We start from the raw sequence: 22,214 nt of genomic DNA on the forward strand, positions 1-22,214 counted from the left end.
AACGGCCTCCGAGATCTCTCTCTCTCTCTCTCTCTCTCTCTCTCTCTCTCTCTCTCTCTCTCTCTCTCTCTCTCTCTCTCTCTCTCTCTCTCTCTCTCTCTCTCTGACTCCTGTACCTAATTCTAATGTGTGGAAATCAAAGCCTATCCTACGAAAAATAGTTTATTCTCTGAAGCTAACTTACAGCAAGTTAAAAACTGGCAAATAAGGAAAATGCTAAAAGCACCAAAAAGAATGTAAATGATAAATGAATATCTCCCCAGCAGATCATCTTAGCGAACACCAAAATAATAAATGGGATTCTTCCCCATTTCACTCCCTACCCCGTGTAAGTCTCCATTGTAATTATGTCCTTAGTCACGGTTCCTTCATAATGACCACTTCCCAAATTGGCTACGATACATTCATGTCTGTGCATGTGCATGACTATCCCAGCCTAACCATGGCTCCACTGAAACATCTGCCGAGGAAGAAATACCCCTCATTAACAACAAAATCAAAAAGGTATTGATACTATCACAACACCATGAACACATGTCAAAGCACTAATAAGAATGACATAAAAGATAAATCACTAAAACGATAATCATGTCTCTGTCAACACTAGTAAAAGGTTAGTAATTTCGAAAGTCCAATACTCACTCTTTCAGGAAAAAGGGAATCCCAATTCCCGAGGATTCCAGTGCGTTTAACTGCTCTGACTTTTCACAAAGGAATGAATAATTCTTCACAAGAGCCCTTCGCACTCAACGATTTTCACAACGCATAAACTGATACACACTTCCATAAACTGATACACACTTCCATTTAACACCCTGAAATCCGATTAAAACTGGACCCAAGAGTTCTAGAAAATTCTGTCTAAAACAGGAACGGAAAGCTCTGCCTGGACACGTGTTGATGATGTTCGAAATCCAAAGGTTAGTGTACAAAAAATGCTGAATTATCAGATGTCCAGGTCACATTCTTCTACCTGCGAAATTTACTAAACATCATAAGAGATCGTGTGTCGTGAGCATGTACACAAATTCCTATTTACACCAGTGCACACACACACACACACACACACACACACACACACATATATATATATATATATATATATATATATATATATATATATATATATATATATATATATATGTATATATATGTAATTCTAATAGCCACAATGCCCTCTTAACTTCTCGAATTCTTCACGCTTTTTTGGATATGCTTGTAACTACGAAGCCGAAAGATCCAAACGGAAGAAATTGAAGAGACTGCGATGGCCGGTCGCGGGAAGCGAACCCACCCACGTTACCTTAATCACAAGGAGGTCGCGTTGCCGACCTGACCACGAGAAGGATAAAAGTCTATTACCTCTCGTACATACATATACCTGTCGTTTTCAGATATATTTATTAGAGCTGGAATAGACCCATCCTCACCATCGTAGCCAAGTGGGCAATCGGGAGGGGGGAAAGGGGGAAGGGAGGGGGGAGAGATCCACATGGAATAAGGTATTCCCGAAAATACATTCCTAACGATCTCAACAACGCACTTAACAAACAACAACAAAACATGCATAAAGAATGCCGACAGTTAGGACACTCTCTCTCTCTCTCTCTCTCTCTCTCTCTCTCTCTCTCTCTCTCTCTCTCTCTCTCTCTGTAGGCTATATAATAAGTGCCAAGAAACCTTTATATGTGAGCACAGCATTAAACAACTTCTGAAGTTTCCTGTTAGAGAAGTTATATTTTCTTTTCTTAATGCTCTCACTTGCCACGGATAATAACGACATAAATGCCTGCACATTCATGCATCATAGCAATACTGAAACAAAACTATCGTAAATGGCAGAAAATACTAGAATGCACTTGATATGTCTGTATTCTTTTTAGATAAAAATTGATTGATTTATGGCTACTAAAACTGGCGTTACAACATCTAGATTATTAACGCCATAATAAAATTAAACAGGAAACAAAAAAATAAATTAATAAATAGTAGATGAGCGAAAATACCGGAATGGACTTCATTGTTCGTGGTGTCATAACTCTTAAGGAATGGTCTAGAGATGAAAATGAATACGGGACACGTATACCGTATGTATGTATTTATAAATTTTATATATAATATGAAAGTTTGTATGTTTGTGCGCTATAGATATCCGAACTGCTTGAAAGATCTAGACAAAATTTGGCTCGGGGACCATTAATTGACACAAATTAGATAATAGGATAGGTTCAAAACCGTACCCCGTTCCCCTTGCTCTTCCCCATCCCCTTCCCCTTCCCTTTGTAAATTATGTGGTAAATAAACTCAACGGGTTTATCATACCTCATTTCATGTACTCGAGACCATAGAAATATATTATTGAAAATGCTTTTCAGTCACCACAGTAATACCTCCATAAAAGGGACAGACAGCACAGTAATATCTGGATAAAATGGACAGTCACCAGAGTAATATCTACATAAAAGGAACAGTCAGCACAGTAATACCTGACTAAAAGGGACAGTTACAACAGTAACACCTGGATAAAATGGACAGACTGCACAGTAATATCTGGATAAAAGGAAGAGTCACCATAGCAATACCTGGATAAAAGGGACAGACAGCATAGTAATATCTGGATAAAATGGACAGTCACACAGCAATACCTGGATAAAATGGACAGGCTGCACAGTAATAGCTGGATAAAAGGGAAAGTCTCCACAGTAATACCTCGATAAAAGGGACAGACAGCATAGTAATATCTGGATAAAATGGACAGTCACCTCAGCAATACCTGGATAAAAGGGACAGACAGCACACACCACCAGAGTAATATCTGGATAAGTATACCTTAGTTTAACCAGACCACTGAGCTGATTAACAGCTCTCCTAGGGCTGGCCCAAAAGATTAGATTTATTTTGCATGGCTAAGAACCAACTGGCTACCTAGCAATGGGACCTACAGCTTATTATGGAATCCGAACCACGTTATATCGAGAAATGAATTTCTATCACCAGAAATAAATTCCTCTAATTCTTCATTGGCCGGCTGGAGAATCGAATGCGGCCCTAGGAGAGTGCTAGTCAAGTACGGTATCGACCCATCAAATGAGGAACTGATAAAAAGGGCAGTCACCACAGTATTATCTGGATAAAAGGGACAGTCACCAAAGTAACATCTGGATAAAAAGGGACTGTCACTACAGTAATAACTGGATAAAAGGGACAGACAGAACAGTAATACCTGGTTAAAGGGGAGAGACAGCACAGTAATACCTGGTTAAAGGGAACAGTCACCACAGTAATGCCTGGCTAAAAAGGACAGTTACTACAGTAATACCTGGATAAAAGGGACAGACAACACAACACAGTAATATGTGGATAAAAGTGACAGACAACACAGTAACACCAGGTTAAAGGGGACAGACATCATAGTACTACCTAGATAAAAGGGACAATCACCACAGTAATTCCTGGATAAAAGGGACAGTCACCGCAGCAATTTCTTGATGAACGGGGCAGTCACCACAGTAATTTATGGATAAAAAGAACCGTCACTGTAGTAATAACTGTCAGTTCACCCACGACTGTTCGAAGGGTGAACGCATGAAAATAGCAGAACTGTCAGTCAGATCAACAACACAAACCCTTCCCCCTTCCCTCTACCGTCCCTCTCACTATCCTTTTCCCTTTTTCCTTCTCTTACATGTAAAATGTTATTAAGTGTTCCCGGACAGCGCCAGGTTGGTCAGCTAGTATATTTATAAATATACGTATATATACATTATATATACATACATACATACACACACATATATATTATTATAATGTGTTATATGTATAACCATTCTACAAATATATGTCTCCATAAAAATTTTGATGTTTTGCTTGCAGATTCGTCATTTGTTGTGAAATATGATGATATGATTTTAAAATGTCTTTTTCTTACAGATACGATGTGTATCATGTGATCTTAAAATTTCTTGATATGTTTTTTTCATTTGTTTAATATATTGTGCAGTATATTAAAATGAGTACTGAGTGTTAATGTGCTGTAGAGAGAGGGAGATATTTTTGAACCATTATCACTTAGCCACATCCTGTACCAAGTTGAGTTCGGAGAGACCACTTGACTTATCGTTGACGAGTTGACAGGCCTCGGCCACAATGCCTTATTATATGTTTATCGTGTGTGCCTATTCTGAGGTTATTAACTTTGCCTATGTCTATTATATTTTCCATAATCTTGAGTAAAAGAATGAGGGAGTGAGGTATATGAAGTTGACACGCTGACAGCCGACCAAGAATTTGGTCCAAAATACTTCTCTCTATTTGCTCAGGTGTTTTGAGTGAGCGGAAGATGTCGATCATACAGATAAGAGCTCTGGCATGTTTCTTTCTGAGCCTTAGAATTCTCTGTGTGTATTCTTTGAGTATTCTGTTGAAGAGGAATAAGGTGTAGTGTGAATTCCCTATGTGTATTCTTTGAGTATTCTGGGAGGGCTTGAAGATAAAAGAGGAGTACTGAATGAAACAATTTTTAGTTAGGCAAGGGGGTTGATGGCATAAGGTTCTCTCTCTCTCCATTACCATTCATGTATAAGGGTGTTATACTGGTTGCTCTCCTATTTGTACAAGTTTTGTCAAATTCACCCACAGTGTATACATTTTGTAAGAATGATACTGGTATTTTACAAGCATTATGGAAAGTGTATAATGTTGTACCACTTATAAAAGGTAATGTGATGTTTACTGGTTTTTATTATGTTAAGAGATAAAGTGATGTTTTAAGTAAAAGAGAGTTATTATTTTACTAAGAGGTGAGTGTACTCTCTTTAAAAGTGAATACTTGTGTTGATCTCTATTATCAATGCTTTAGTGAAGACTTGGGTTTAGTTGTTCAGATTTATGTCTACAACTTGAGTGAGTTCTAATGTGTTTTACCGCTAACTGTACTTTACCAAGTGCATATAATTGTGACTTGGCAGTTTTGTCTTGGAGAAAGTCTTAGAAAGATGTGTTTAACTTTTTTTAAAAGTGAAGGTAATCTTTTGAAGGATTGATATGATCTTTAAACATATTTTTGTCTTAGTGAAATGGCTGTTGGTATATTTCCATTTTTGCATATTTCATTCTTATATGTCTGTGTTATTATATTACTCTAATTTTATAATTAGTGTTTTCCAAAGTTTTGTGTTGGTGATTACTTAGCATTTTGTCAGTGCATACTTATTATTGAGATTTCAGTGAGTACCTGTATTGACTTCCATTTACTGATGTTTTAGTGAACACTTGTGTTGGGTTTAGTTAATCAGGTATATGGTTAAACCTTGAGTGAAACTTAATGGTTTGAATCTTACTTAACAAATTAAAGTTTTGTGAATTAATCTTGATTAAGAAATACTTAAATCTTACAGCGTTGTCAGATAACAGTAAATCTTTTTGAGATTGTGAACTCTGCTATAACTTTTGAACTTAGAAATAAATTTGTGTGTTTAAAGTTTTAAAAGCACAGTGTTTCATTTTGACCACCAGTGATTAGAGAAATCAATGAATGTGTACAAGGTAAGTGATATATCTGTCTAGTTCTCCTTTATCAAAGTGAAATGGAACCAGAGAAACCGTTATAGTGTTTGTTGAAGTGGTGTCCATTTTCCACTAGTCTGTTTATAGCCTATTGGTTGTTACCTCACCCATAACTTGATAAAGTTAGATTGATTTTTCCAAGTGATAAGCAAGTTTTATGGGATCACTGTACCTTTAGAGTATTCAGTCTTAATATTTTTGTTATGAGGTTTCAAGTATCTGGTCGAAGTGAGGTAACTTTTTGATCTTATTATTTGTGCAATAACCAAGTGCTTGATCACTTCGTGACAATATGTATATGTTACACGGAACAGATCAACACTTGTTTTGGAAGTGTACGTAGCGTGATCTTAGCGATCTAACTTCAGGAAAAAGACGTAAAAAGGTTTGACCCTGATCTCACTAGCACTTTTTCCCCCCTCTCTCTCTCTCTCTCTCTCATTCTCACTAAGCAACTAAATGGACTATTTAAAGAAACACAATCTTTCCTACAAAAATAGGTTTATTATTCAAATAACCCAACAAGAAATGAATAAAACAAAGCAAAGATTAAAATGCATAATAAATGAATTATTGAGTCAGATAACTAAACTCTAAATTGCGAAGCACTTCTGACTAAAGAAGTCTCATTATGGCTAATAGCCTGGAAATACACAAAATCTCACATACTCCCAAATCAACAACTAAACGTCATGTCAAAAACAAAAAAAAAATCCACCACATAAAGAGACTCAGACATTGCAAAATGACTTGCATGTGCCCTCTTTATCAAACCACCACACCAGCTATTTTCACAAGTCCACATGTTATTCCCACAAGTCCACATGTTATTCCCACAAGTCCACAGACATCTGTCGAAAGAATTAAATATGATAGAAAACTTCCAAAAACATATGAAATACAAAACACAATAATGGAAAGTGTAAAATGCATAGCCAAGATATGGCAAACGTAACATAACCAAAATAATAATATAAAAGAGGTATGAATATTCATATTAAATTTCCCACATCAGTTCATAAGTTCATAATGATTAGAAAGTCATGGTAAAAATCACAAGTTCAATTTTCTCCCATAAAAACAGAGATTTGAGACTCTACCTTATCTGCCGATTTTCAAAGCCTGGAACCACTTCAAAGTTATGACTGGATAACTGCAGTTCTATCACGTTAATGAACGATCAAACTCACTTTTAGGGCAGATTTTGGCATAATCTAGATCAAAGTAACGCATGTACTCACGAATATACATAGCGCTTCGGAGATCACCTGATCTCCAATATTGCTGAGCTTCTCGCGCAAAGAGCTGAGGAATCAAACTATGCACTGTTTCAGCAATCTTGCATCAAATCTCTCGACCTAGTTCGCTCTCACTCCTAACCTTCCACGATAACATCTTAAAGCATTGAAGCTATGAAATGCATATATGTGTCCTTTAAATAGAGCTCGGCCACCCCATAAGAGCGTCTCGCTCTCTTAATGGCAAACTAAAAATAAAAAAACATATGTATAAACCATAACAAAATAGAGCTATGCTCAATTAGCAATGTCTACTGCACTGCAGCTTTAAGGACTGCTCTCATGACGCACTTCCAAAGTCACTGGGGTTGTGTTCTTAGAGCCTTTACATGTAATCTTACAAACACGAATAAGCTTTACTACCCCCACAACAAGAATTATCAGTAAAATAGCTATTAAGACGATTAAAATTGTCGGCATAATATATTCTGATACTGGAACATCACGGGATCGTCGATGTCTTCCAACGGTGGAACAGTCATTGGCACCTTGGTTGTAGGTACCGCCACTACCAAATGCTCGTTATGCGTATGACGCATAATTATCTTCTCGGAACTGTTGAATACAGCACGGCTGATAAAAGTCCGTAGACGTTGACATCACAGGATGCAGCATCAAACAGCTTGGATCATTGAAGAACGAATGATGTCGACTTGTTATTCTGGCACATCATTGTAACTGCACACTCCTTGCAAAACACGGCAGTAAGGGTGCTGGTGGACACAATGTGGTAATCTCGCAGGAACTGTCTAAAGTCACATTCTGTCGGAGTCTGTCCATGAACTAATGATAATTCACAACCACCCACAGATACAACTCGCAACTGGAAAATACTACTGTCACACACATACTTCTCTCTAACTAAAGTACAACTTGTCTTATAATCAACTCCCAAACCCTGATATTGATCTCCTAAAATGAACATGGTCTCTACTCCATCCCATATCACTACTGAGTCTCCAAAAGCACTCGGAAAAGGTCTAATAACAAAAATGTTTCATGTTACTGAACCAAATAAAACTACTAATGCAAAAGTCAAACACTCTTAATGTGAACTAATTCCAAACATGTGTATCCGGAATATCCACAGTCAACTCACTATTAAGCACAATAACTCTACTTCAACTCACTCATAAAAAAATTCTATCCAACAGAAAAAAAATACTCGAGAATCCTACCCAAACACTAAAAGGTATCATATCTCGTAAAAGACATGAAAGTTCTACTCCAGTTAGCAAATATTTCGCAACACCTGACTAATTCTCAACAAAATAGCAATTGACGTAATGGCAATCGCTCCCATGATCTTAACAACTACAATTACTCACAATACAGCTCCCTTCATTTTTAAAAAAACTGAAAAAAAATCCAAATACTCAAATTCGATATCCCAACCCGAAAAAAAGATCAGACTTGTTCGGTCCGATATACTAAGTACCTCCCCCCCAAAAAAAAAAATAAAATCCCAAACAACAAAGATATTGCATCAGATGATAAAACACATCATAACACAATAACACAATAACACACGGGTCAAATCTCGTATGAAATTAGCCCATGTCTCAATTCCTAAAATCATTCGAAAACAAATGATTAAGAACTTCAACATCTAGAATGAACAAGAGACAAAAAAAAATAAATATCATATATATATACAAACATTAACCCATTTATCCCTCTAACTATATACAAACATCCCCTTACATGACTATATGCAAATGTTCCACTACATAACTATATACAAATGTTCCATTACATCCCAACTTTCTTTAACTTTGAAATATGAGTTAATTTCGTCACACCGGTAATTACATCTTTTACTACAAATCTATTCCCTCTTTTGATCTCTACAATCTCAAAAGGTCCGTGGAACTTCGGACTTAATTTATAATTCAGATCATTCCGAACATTCACTTTAACAAACACTCTATCACCCATCGAAAAAGCTACTCCCCTCGATTTCGCGTTACTTTTCTCTACCATTGCGCGCGAACTAAGTTCAAGTTCTTTACTGATACGTGCAAATCTTTCTCTCGCTGTATTTATCAATGACGTGACCGTAACATCACCTTGAACTCGCTCTGGTAACAAATCAAAAGGTCCTTTCAACTTGTACCCATACAAAGCTTCTGCTGGAGATATCTTAATTGTGTCATTCGCCATAGTGTTGATACTATATCGCACTTCATCCAAAGATCTGTCCCAATGTGTATCGGAACCACCCACCGTCATGCGTAAAGCTTCGATTACTTTCGATTCGCCCTCTCACATAACCCATTTGCTTCAGGTCTATACGGGATTATAGACACTTTCTTTATTCCCAGTAAATTAGCAAGACCGTCTAAAGTCTTATTAATAAACTCCCTACCATTGTCTGTGATCAGACATTCAGGAACACCATATCGACAAATTATCCCCTTAAAGAACGCTATAGCAACTTCCTCAGCTGATTTGTACTTCAGTGGGAAAATCTCAACAAAACGAGTTAACTCGTCAACAACTACTAATAAATGTCTATAACCATAAGCGGACTCTGAGAAGTTACCCAGAATATCCATATGCACTCTCTGAAACGGCCTATGTGGTACGGATATGAACCCAAACGACACAACACTGTCGTCGCCGCTGGCTTATTTGCATTGCAAATAGCGCAACTCTTCACAAAGGCTTCTACTGCGGAAAACATATTTTTCCAAAAGAACTTTGACCTGACGTTTTCATATGTCTTGTCCACACCTAAATGAGGAGAACCAAATTTACAATGTACAATGTCTAGAACTTGTGGTACTAGACCCTCTGGCACGATGATTTGTGTAATTTCACCCATGCTTCGAGTACTTCATAAAGTTATACTTAACTTTCCTCACCAATAAATTGTTCTCCAACTCTAGACCAGAAAAAGGCAACTTATACCCTTTCTTCGGTGAAACTCCCCTAAGAAATGCCTTAGCATCCGACAACAATTTATCTTCATCTTGCTTTTGTTCGAGCAAGCCTATGTCCCAAGTGACATTTTCACCCGTAATATAACACACAGCGTTACCCTCACTATCACGAACAACAATCTCTCCCGAGACTGCCGACTCACTATTTCTCCCTGAAGTATGCACTGTAGAAACGTGTATGTCCTCTACATGCGATATCTCAGAACTACTAGTATCAGAGACATTAGACACCAAATATTTACTCTCTTCTTCCACACAGGATTCGGTGTGTATTTCCTCATCCTCAACCGGAAAATATCTGCTCAATGCATCTGCAACCACATTATGCTTACCTTCAATGTATTTGAAGTTTGCATCAAAATCTCTCAATGTCAGGAACCAACGTGCTCTCTTGGGCGACAAATTTGGCTTATTAAAAAGCTCTAACAACGGTTGATGATCTGTAAAAATCTCAACTTTATTTCCCAACAACAACATCTTAAAATGAACAAGGCTAGAGACGACTGCGAAAGCCTCCTTGTCCACAACTGACATCAGCCTTTCGTTACTACCACACGTTTTGAACTTTCTGCTATAAAAAGCAATTGGGTGTAATTTCCCCTCAAATTTCTGCATCAAACATGCACCTATACCTTCCTGACTCGCGTCAGTCACTAAGGTGAACAGTTGACTAAAATCTGGAAACTTCAAAACAGGTGGGTTCACTAAAGCGTTCTTAAGCTTCTCAAAAGCTAATTGCTGACTATCACCCCAAACAAACTTAACGTCTTCTTGTAACAAATCTGTCAATGGAGACGCTATTGTAGAAAAATTCCGCACAAAACGGCGAAAAGAAACCCGACATACCTAGGAACGAACGAATCTGTTTCCTGGTTTTGGGAACTGGAAAATTCACAATGGCTTTAACTTTCTCATCATTCACTCTGACTCCCTCTTTAGAGATAACATGTCCTAAATAGACAATTTTTCTCTTCAGAAACTCACATTTGGCCAATTTGACCTTTAATCCAGCGAACCGTAATCGCTTGAGGACTTCTTCTTTTAACACCTTTAGATGTTCTTCAATTGTATCTGTGCATATGAGAATGTCATCCATGTACACAAACACCGACTTTCCTAACAAGCCATGAAGTACTGTGTTAACCAGTCTAGTAAATGTTATTGGGGACCCTTGTAATCCAAAAGGCATCCTATTAAACTCGTAATGTCCCTTTGGTACCGAAAATGCTGTATATTTACGGCTACTCTCACAAAGCGGAACCTGTAAAAACCCTTGCATAAGATCTATAGATGAATATATATTCTTGCCACCGATCTCAACAAACAAATCAGGCAAACAAGCTACAGGATATCTATCTGGGCATGTTTTTTCATTCAATTTACGAAAATCTACACAAACTCTGATACTACCGTCTTTCTTCGGAACCGCTAATAAAGGAAAATTAAACGGAGAATTGGACGGCCTAATAATGCCTTCCGACTCCCACCTCTGAACTTCTTTTTCTACTTCTTCTCTGATCTTAAAAGGAATTCGATATGCTGGAATATATATGGGATTTGTACCCTTTTCTAGGCGGATTGAATGTTCTAAAACATCTGTAACTCCTAATTTATCTCCCTTCAAAGCAATTATATCTAGATATTCTTTCAACACTTTCTCTACTTTATCTGAATATTCAGGATAATCAACTTTAGCCAAGTGTTCATGCAGAACCTGACTTCAGAACTGTTGCTCCTCGTTAGGAAACATATTCCTGTCTCCACAAAAACTCACTAATTTATGTTCTTCATTAAACTCTTCAAAATCAATTACATAAGTACCCTTGTGATATTTTTTCACTGAGTCTTGATAGCTAACTAATTCTACTGTAGTCACGCCTGCGACTGAAACTTCATTTACTGACACCGTACTCACAACGTCTTTGAATTTCTCGGTTCCCTCAACAACGCATACTTGAGAAGGAAACTTTTTCTCTTTCATCGACACTTTAACCAATGTAGGAACTCGCGGTTGCAATTCAATATCTTCCAACAAAAATCCTTTGAAAGATCTTTGTGGAATATCTTCACTCTCTAATGACTGTGTTACACATGTCTCAGACTGTGTCTTAGGTTTCTCACAAGTTTTTTCCCTGTTTATATATGGAACAAAACAACCTGGCTCACCTATTGTAATCCCCTGAATTCCCGTAAGAATGTTGATGTTATGTCGCATGCAAGAAGGGTGTCCTAGCAAAACCATTTCACCTAAGGCTAATCCTTCTATGACCAAAAATGATTCTACTATTGTCTTTCCACCGATACAAAGCGTAAGAAATGACGAACCTAAAATATTCAGTTTCCTCGCTTGTACGTCACACACTGTCTCACTAGTAGGGACTAATTTACACTCTGGAAACTTCGAGTGAAAAAGGTCAGCATTTACTAAGTTAACTGAGCTACCAGAATCAATGAAAATAGAAATTTCACTGCCATTAGAAAATCCACGTACAATCGGCCTAGGTTCTAGTGACTCTAAGACCTGATTAGTCATTATCCTGTGTCCGTCTTCGAACTTATCTTGTGAAAATTCTGATGTTCGTTTGTGTACCTAGAACTTGCATCATGTGGAATTCTCCTGTCATATCTAGAAAAACACCCCGTGACTTCCCTGAATAATCTCTATTCTTTGTGGCTGGGCAAAATCTCCATCCATGGTCTGAAGATTTGCAAGCTGAACAATATCTCACTCTGCAATTTGATTTACTATGTCCTATTTTATCACAATTAAAACAACGTATCGTTGTGACTGATCTCTCTGGAATTTTCTTCAATTCTACTCACGCACATGTCTTTAGCTGTTGCATCATTTCCCGATTTGAGGACTAGCATTGTTCTGTGGTTTTGAAACCGCAGCAGAAATCTTTGCACCTCCCTGTACAAAACTACTGTCCAGTGTCGGGCATTTTGATAGATTTTTGTTAATCTGTGCAAACAAAAAGGATTCATCTGTATCCAGATCAATTCTTTTATCAAAACTATCTACAATTACATCTGGGACCGACGTTAAAAGGCAAGCAAAGTGTAACAATCTTTCAAAATTATCTAAGGAGATATTATTTCCAGTTACCCATGGAGAGTTTGTTATAGATTTCTTTAACTCACCTACTGCATCAAATAAATTCGCACTGTATGTGACCAGTGAATCATTGCCCTTCTTTATTTTGAGAAACGCTCGCAAATTCCGAACTGCACACTCACGTTGAACTCCGCCATAAGTAGCTCGTAGAAATTTCTGCAGTTCATTCCAAGTTTTACACCTTCTGAACCCGAAACTGCGTGCACGTTTTCCAATATCTCCTTTATCCAGATCTAAAAAAGCTTTGCTTCTGTTAAAGCTTCAGCGCCATTCGTAATTTTCTTGGAATTCAGATAATTGTTCAACTGACTCAATGAAAGTTTCTATATTTTGTGTTGGCTTCCCGTCAACTAACCCTTTAAAATTAGTAATTCCTGCATTAACGTTCGTCACCCTATGTACCACAATTGATTGGGATGTGCTTGCTGCATCGTCCGGCATTTCATAAATTACGCCCTGAGCGTAACAACATAAGAAAACACTAAAAAAAAGAAAGTTACCCCCTCTAAAAGAAGAACAGAAAACTGAGTTAAGCTATCACTCGTAAAACAGAAAAAGTTCTGTGCAAAAGAATGGGGTTACTCACTGATTTGAAACAGAAAACGGAGCTCTGTGCAACCTGTGACGTCACCCACTTCGAAGAAAATGGAAGGTGTTGACTTCCCAGGAGTGATTTTTGTTGAATCACCAACACCATTTAACTAATTAACTCCCAATCGCCACTATTCACACATATTTGGGTATTTTGTTAACAACAAAATTGCTCTAGAGATCACCCAGATCTATTTCACAACTCCCCACTCCCAATACTCGAATAGAGACGGAAAAAAAAAAAAGATTTCCCGTATTAAACACGTAACTCGACACTCTTATCGCACCCGCCCTCTTAAGACTGACTGATCATTTCTGCCCAGAGGCTCTGTGTCTTGGGCATCAACGTTATCAATTAGTCTATTAGTAATCTCCCTCTTTCGCTACCTTAAGACTATTTAACTTTTACCGCTTATTAACATTCGCACACCGCTGCCACCATTAACATCTGTTACACGGAACAGATCAACACTTGTTTTGGAAACTCGTCAGCGTGATCTTAGCGATCTAACTTCAGGAAAAAGACGTTCACGGTTTGACCCTGATCTTTCACTTTTTTCCCCCTCTCTCTCTCTCTCTCTCTCTCTCTCTCTCTCTCTCTTCTCTCTCTCATTCTCAATAAGCAACTAAATGGACTATTTAAAGAAACACAATCTTTCCTACAAAAATAGGTTTATTATTCAAATAACCCAACAAGAAATGAATAAAACAAAGCAAAGATTAAAATGCATAATAAATGAATTATCGAGTCAGATAACTAAACTCTAAATTGCGAAGCACTTCTGACTAAAGAAGTCTCATTATGGCTAATAGCCTGGAAATACACAAAATCTCACATACTCCCAAATCAACAACTAAATGTCATGTCAAAAAACAAAAAAAAAAATCTACCACATAAAGAGACCGACATTGCAAATGACTTGCATGTGCCCTCTTTATCAAACCACCCAGCTATTTCCACAAGTCCACATGTTATTCCCACAAGTCCACATGTTATTCCCACAAGTCCACAGACATCTGTCGAAAGAATTAATATGATAGAAAACTCCCAAAAACATATGAAATACAAAACACAATAATTTTCTCCCATAAAAACAGAGATTTGAGACTCTACCTTATCTGCCGATTTTCAAAGCCTGGAACCACTTCAAAGTTATGACTGGACAACTGCAGTTCTATCACGTTAATGAACGATCAAACTCACTTTTAGGGCAGATTTTGGCATAATCTAGATCAAAGTAACTCTCGTACTCACATTCCAATATACATAGCGCCGATCACCTGATCTCCAATATTGCTGAGCTTCTCGTGCAAAGAGCTGAAAATCAAACTATGCACTGTTTCAGCAATCTTGCATCAAATCTCTCTGACCTAGTTAAAACTCTCACTCCTAACCTTCCACGATAACATCTTAAAGCATTGAAGCTAAAATGCATATATGTGTCCTTTAAAATATATACATACAGATATATATTAAAACATATATACATATATATAATATATATATATATATATATATATATATATATATATATATATATATATATAATATATAATTATATATATATATATATATATATATATATATATATATATATATATATATATATATATATATATCTATATATATATATATATATATATATATATATATATATATATATATATATATATATATATATATATATATATATAATATATATTATATATATATAACTGATATAAATACTCAAGTTTAGTTTATAATCAATTGATAATAAAACATAATGGAATATGGAACATAATACCATTGCACTACACCACCGGCTTCGTAGTTGACAGAACTCTGACCAACCCCTCGTCTGGATTTGATGTGATATTATGTTCTTTGCACGTTATCCTGTTATGCTCCAGTGGCATAACATTCAATTCATGTTACGGTGACGTTAATTTGATAAATTCATTTTAAACAACTTTCATCTGTTTTTATGTCTAGTGAGGTATGAAAGGACTGCTTAGTCAATTCTTCTTGAAAGTGAATTGGGGTTGTCAAATGCGAAAAAAAAACAAGTTGAATGATTCAGAATAACTGTCGAAAAGGTATTGGCTGATCGTTGTTGATAGCAGCATTAACAGACTACTAAGTTAGCAGCCTATGACCAAAATAATGACAATCTCGAGCATGTTTTCCTATGTTTGGTAGAAGTGAGAAGAGCATTTGGCAAAGTAAACTACCTGAAGCTCTTCCTGAATCTGCACAGAAAAGGTACACCTCTATATTTAATTGGCATTTTATATTGCTGGTTCTCCACAAAAAAAAGTATACCTTAGTTTTACCAGACCACTGAGCTGATTAACAGCTCTCCTAGGGCTGGCCCGAAGGATTAGACTTATTTTACCTGGCTAAGAACCAATTGGTTACTTAGCAACGTCCACAAAGCGACTGTGTCAAATGGGGTAACGTATTGTCGTACAGTTTTCGCTCCCTAATTACAGGCTCCGGCAAGGGGGCATTCTCTCTCCATATCTGTTTAATACGAAACTGAACTCACTCCCAATCGGAAGCACTATCAACGAAACAACAATAAACAACCTCTGTTCCTCTGACGATATGGTTCTGATTTCCCCAACAGTGTAAGGTCTCCAGTGACTAATCAACACTTTCGTGATATCAGGGAATGTCATATCCTTAAACGAAACCAAGACCCAGTGCATGTCGATGAGATCAGCTATTTGCAGAACCACAAATTTTCTTTCTGCAATCATCGTCTGGAATTCGTGCTTGAATTTCCGTATTTTCCATCATCACAACCACGACCTAAAAAATCCATCACAAATATATAAATATATATATATAATATATATATATATATATATATATATATATATATATATATATATATATATATATATATATATATATATATATATATATATATATATATATATATATATATATATATATATATATATATATATATATATATATTTTTTTACGTTTTTCCGTGGTTTTAGTTTGAAATATGCTCTGTGAGACAGGTAGCAACAATTTAAGGTAATTTAGCCTTGTGATTCTGACTTCGTGGGTACGGGAAAATGTAAAAAGAGGAAAACAAAGGAGAATTTCATATGAGCATAGGGCTCTGGTTACTGAGGGAAATATTACGTAAAACACGTGGGCACATTTAAAGTAGTGTATTTACATAAATGATATTAGTACGAGGAAAAGAGGAACTCAAGTAGATTGAATGAAACTGGGGATTCAGACACAGTCCAAGAAGCTTCCACGAAATAGGATCCTCTGAAATGAGAGATATGCACATTATACGCCAGTAATAAAAATAAACAAAAGAATAATGAATTCGAAGCTGCACTGAGGGTGCCAAAGGAGTAATAAAGAATTAATACTGCCGATGCAAGAGGCGCACGGACATTAGACAAGGGAGATTTCTGGCTTTCTCTTTAAGAAAATATTACGAGACAAAAGCGTGACTGAAATGGGGCTCTTCCAGGGCACTTTACCTTAGCAGATTTTCCGAGGGCGTGTAGAAGGCAGTCCGTGGATGACTTGCGATTTCCGAGGGCGAGTTTCTTCCACGTGGTGAGATGCAAGGGCTTCCGTAAAGGGGCAAGGCGATGGGGACTCCTCGAAACTCCAAGCAATGGCGTGTGGGCTCGAGGAATACGGTTGAAGGGCACGAGGAAAAGTATACTTTGGGAAGGGCCACGTGGTTAGGATGCAAGGGCATCGATGGGGCCAGGTGTTGAGGACGTCTTCATTCCTCCATATCTTCCAGCCCGCGTGTGTGTGTCGAGACCTCGTGGGCTTTTGCTTTTATCCTCCTATGGGGCAGGGGTGCGCCCAACACAGATGTTTTGACTCATTGCACCTGCTGCCCGCAGGGGAGGTTTTGGCCTGTAGGAGAAACACCCAAGCCAGATTACTTTTGCCTCGAAGGAAAGATCTTTATCAAAAATGGGAGCGCCTTTAATCTTTTAAACCCTTGTTTTTAAGTCGATAGACAGATGGTCTATCGATCGGCCGGCTGGCAGTAAATGAAACACAACAGAACAACCAACAAACAACAAAGGAGGGGGAGGGGAGGCAATTTGCTAGCGAATTCTTGCTAATCATAATACCTCCCCATACAAGATGATGTACATACCTCCTTCGGGTGTGTACATCGATATTCAAGAATGAGCGGCAAATGCTTTACGTTACTCTACATTCTGCCTTGCAATGAACTTTACTCTAAGGGTTTTATGAAGCTGTGACATTACTTTTAATAACACATTGGGACAATTTTCGTTAACAGAACGCAAAGTGATTTAAACACTTGCAAAAGAATAATTACTTTAGATTTGGTTACCCACTGGTAACTTTATAATGTGACTCGAACAATTGTGAATTAATTAAGATTATAGGACCACGTATATGAGGCTATGGCCAACAAATGAAAAGAAAGGTTATTGTTCAAGAATTAAAATACACGGTTACTTAATTTTAGATAAAATGCATGCGTTAGTACAATCTGCCTTGAAGAGGCTGTGTAAATGAAAAACAGCGTTTATTTTTGTAAATGACATCCCCTTTTACCATACTGTAATGACTATACATATTCGCATTGATAATTTATCTTCGTTTTAACGTGCTTTGCTCAGCTATCGTTCAACGCCTGAGGGATGACCCACACACGGAATTTGACAGTCGTATGCGGGCGAGAGTATTCGCGAGGTTTTAATTCACTAACCTTAAACTACGCTAATTTTATGCGTCCACTGCCTACTCAATGTTATGTTATGACGGGCGAGCAGACAAAAGATGTGGGGTCTTAGGACAAACAGAGATCTTGGAAGGAATGGAAGGGGAAAAGGGATAATAATAACAAAAGGAAAATTACCAAGACGTTACGAATGAAACTTGACCGCATATGAAAGGCGGGACACGTCCCTCAGAGCTTACAAAAGGGCCATTTAAATCACAAGGGCAAGAGTTTATGACTCGCGATTCATTAAAATAAAGATAACTAAATGACTAAAAGAAAGTAAATGATATTGGCAGAAGAGCTAAGGGAAAAAGAGTGAGGGTTTTATTGTGTTAGGCGGGAATTTATCGTCCTTTGCCTATAAATTACGGCCCGGACTATCACTTCAGTCCCAGGGCGAGGAAAGTGCACCCGAAGGGCGTGACTCCTTCAGGAGGGCTGACACGCACGCCCGGTGCCAAGGTATGGGCGCAAGGGCGTGCCACTTCTCACTCTGTTATTCTTAATGATTTATACATTGTGTGGGGAATGGTATCCCGTATTTAATTGCCTCTTGTGGGGATAATTTAAGGGAAGATTAATAGAAGGTGATAAGAGATAGCAGTTCCTGAGGAACGGAAGAAGATAGAGGAGGGCCTGACATCCCCTTCTGGATTAGGGGTGCCAAGACCTTCGAAAATGATGAAATGGTGGCACAGGTGCCATGGGGAGCTCTAGAGCTCTTTGTAAATTACCTGGAATGTCCCACGCCCGTGGTAATTTCGCCTCGAGTCTTTCTTAATGGGACAGTCGTCCTCGGCCGGGGAAGCGGAGGGCCCGCGACCGGAGGGCGGCACGGAGTACCACCTGGGCCTGCTGATGCGACAGCTGACGCAGGAGTGTTCCGTGCTGGTTCTACCATGATCCGTCGCGGCTCTTGTAGTTCATCGGCCAAGGGAGATATGGCAGAATCCTGACTTGCAATTGCGTCGGCGACGGGCTGAGGCAGAGAGGCGGTCGTCGGGGTGGCGTGAGCGGCTCGCAGGTAACGTTGACCAGCTCAGGCACGGGTTGCGAGGCCGCACCTGCAGGTGAGCTTCCGCGGTGGTCGGGAGGAACCGTCTCTCTGACCGACGCTGGTAGCGGTGCCAGGCCGGGAAGAGAGGGGTCCTGAGTTGGATCCCGTGAATGGAGATCGGCGTAGCGCTCTGGCGCTGGCACTAGGGCAGAGTCAGGCGCTATCAGAGGTTTCTTGGGCTCGTCGGTCAGGACGGACGAAGCTTGGCCCTGCTCGGGGCATGCAAGTGGCACCGGCAGGAATTTGGCATCTCCTGAAGGGAGATTTGATTGGGGCCCTGGCACTGGCACTGAGGCAGGGCCGGGCACTGGAATGGGATCGGGAACCGATCGAGGGGGCCACTGTACATCGTACTCAGGTGGCACTGGTGGGGACTGCACGTCCTCCTGGTACCCAGGGGGCGCCAGTCTTGGCTGAGGGAGAAGCGGGGAGGATTACTCGCGCCCCGGAATGATTCGGGGAATGTGGACCCCTAGATTGTCGTGATTTCGGTGGGGACTGAAAGTCCTGTCCCAGGATGACGTCATAGCCTCCGGGAAGATGGCTTGCTACTGCAAGATTGCAAATTTTGGATTGGTGAGGTCTTGTGACTCTCAATTGGACCGTAGGGAGTATCATTTAAATTGATTTATTCCCTCGATCGTGACGAGTTTTCGTCTATTGACGATAGCTCCGTGAGGGAACTCTGTCCCTTCGGATGAGGGAGATTTGTGCGCCGAGTCCTCGAATGCAGTGACTCGGCGCGCGGGCTCGCTACCTCGTGGAGGAGTCCACGTATACAGGCCCCCTTCGGCGGGAGGGCCTAATGACTGGGGATCTGTGACGGCCAAGGCGACGGTGGGAGTATTTACTTTATTATTGCGTGGGCATTTTGCCCATGCGGGAGAATGGCCATAGACCTTGCACGCCGTGCAAAAGGTCTGGCTAAAGTCTTTCCGCGCTGCCCCTGTGGAGGGCGCAGGCGAGTTATTTGTCGGTTTTCCGGGAGAGAGGAGCCGGTTTCTTGTTCCGGCACTGTTCGGAGGAATGCCCTGTTTTCTTGCAATAATGGCAAGTTAGGGGCTTGCCCGAGTTCCCATTTTTGTGGGAATTTGAACCTCCGAGGAGGGACGGGGGATTTATCTTCCGCCCCATGGATCCTTCTTGAGGGTGGTGGGTTTCCCACATATCTGCTATTCGGCAACACTCGGTGAGTGTTGCTGGGGCTTTTTCCACTATATGAGTGGCGAGGGCAGGAGGGGCGTAGCGCAGGAAATGCTCGAATTTAAACCGCTCGAGTACCTCGGCGGTGTTAGTGGCTCCTTCGAATCGAGCCATTTTGTCAACGCCCGCTCCGAATGGTACGCCCAATCGGACCAAGTCTGGCCTGCTTCTCTGGGCTGCTCTCTCCAACGTCTCCTCCACCGCTCGGGGGTAATCTCGTACGCCTTCGTAACTGCTTGGCGTATGGCTTCCCAGTTTCCCCGATCGTCTGCGGGAAGGGCGTGGTAGGCAACGAGGGCCTTTCCACCCAGGAATTTAGTGAGAACAAGGGAGAGTTCCGCGGGGGAGAGATCGCAGCACTCCAGGACTCGTTCGGCCCTTTCAAGCCATACTTCGGGTTCGGACTCTGTCCATTTTGGCATGAACGAGTGAGCTTGGCTGAGGGCACTCATCCCCGCGGCAGGGGGCGGGGGGGTGGCGGGCTGTCGTTCTAGCATCTGGAGCTCGTGGGCGCGCTGTCGCTCTCAATCTTCCCATTCTCGTTCCTCCCTTTTCTCTTGGGCGATTCTGTCTCTCTCCTCTCGTTGTTCTTGGGCAATTCGTTCTCTCTCTCTCTCCTCACGTTCTCTCTCTCTCTCTTCACGTTCTCTTGCTCTCTCAGCCTTGGCATCGTCCACTCGCTCTTGAACCCATGCTCTCAGATCTTGCCCCGATAGTCCCATGTCCTTCCCAGCGGACATGTAGAATTTGAAATCCTCGTTTTGTTGGGCTCTGGTATTAGCCATTTTGAAATAATGGTTATATGATATGTCTGAAAAGACTCAGGTTGTCTGAAAAGACTCAATTGCAGGAATCTGAAACACTCAATGGTTCAGACTGCAGGAGAATGGATCTGTCTGAATAAGACAGGTGATTAGTAAGTCTGAGGAGACTTTTTTGTTAAAATTTGATATGTCTTGGAAAGACGTGGTTGTTCTTGGCGAACGAATTTTAATATGTGTCTCGGAAGACGCAGTTGGATTGTGTCACACTCGGACTTGGCTGGCTGTAGCGTGAAGTTAAGGAGTTGTTCTAACGAACTAAAATGATCAGTCCCGTAAGGGCTTAGATGTGTGTGAGCTACACTGTATAATGTCTCAAAAGGACTTAATTTTGGGTTCCCGCAGGAATGAGAAATTCTCGCCACGTGCGACGTAGAATTTTTGTATGAGTCTCTGAGGACTGGAATTTGGAGAAATTCTCGCCACGTGCGACGTAGAATTTTAGGAGTTGCTCTGAGGACTGGAGTTTGGAGAAATTCTCGCCACGTGCGACGTAGAATTTTAGGAGTCTCTGAGGACTGGAATTTGGAGAAATTCTCGCCACGTGTGACGTAGAATTTTAGGAGTCTCTATAACTGGAATTTGGAGAAATTCTCGGACTGTAAATTTTAGGAGTCTCTGAGGACTGGAATTTGGAGAAATTCTCGCCACGTGCGACGTAGAATTTTAGGAGTCTCTGAGGACTGGAATTTGGAGAAATTCTCGCCACGTGCGACGTAGAATTTTAGGAGTCACTTAGGACTTGGAATTTGTGGAATTTGGAGGAATTCTGCCACGTGCGACGAGAATTTTAGGAGTCACTTAGGACTTGGAATTACGATTCGTCCCTTAGGACTTAGAAATTACTAACGGGAAACCCAAAGAAAAATGT

The 22,214-nt window shown here is 39.8% G+C and overlaps 2 protein-coding genes across 6 annotated transcripts in view; one reads left to right on the forward strand and one right to left on the reverse strand.

Annotated features, from left to right (window-relative positions):
• Positions 1-22,214, reverse strand: part of LOC136847102 (AH receptor-interacting protein-like) — a 756,409-nt gene that overhangs the window by 125,910 nt on the left and 608,285 nt on the right. The gene's annotated exons all lie outside the window — the stretch shown is intronic.
• The window catches only part of LOC136847486 (uncharacterized), a 72,852-nt gene that overhangs the window by 25,969 nt on the left and 24,669 nt on the right, over positions 1-22,214 (forward strand). The window lies entirely within an intron of this gene.

Source organism: Macrobrachium rosenbergii, chromosome 16 (assembly GCF_040412425.1).
Source record: "Macrobrachium rosenbergii isolate ZJJX-2024 chromosome 16, ASM4041242v1, whole genome shotgun sequence".
Taxonomy (NCBI): Eukaryota; Metazoa; Arthropoda; class Malacostraca; order Decapoda; family Palaemonidae; genus Macrobrachium; species Macrobrachium rosenbergii.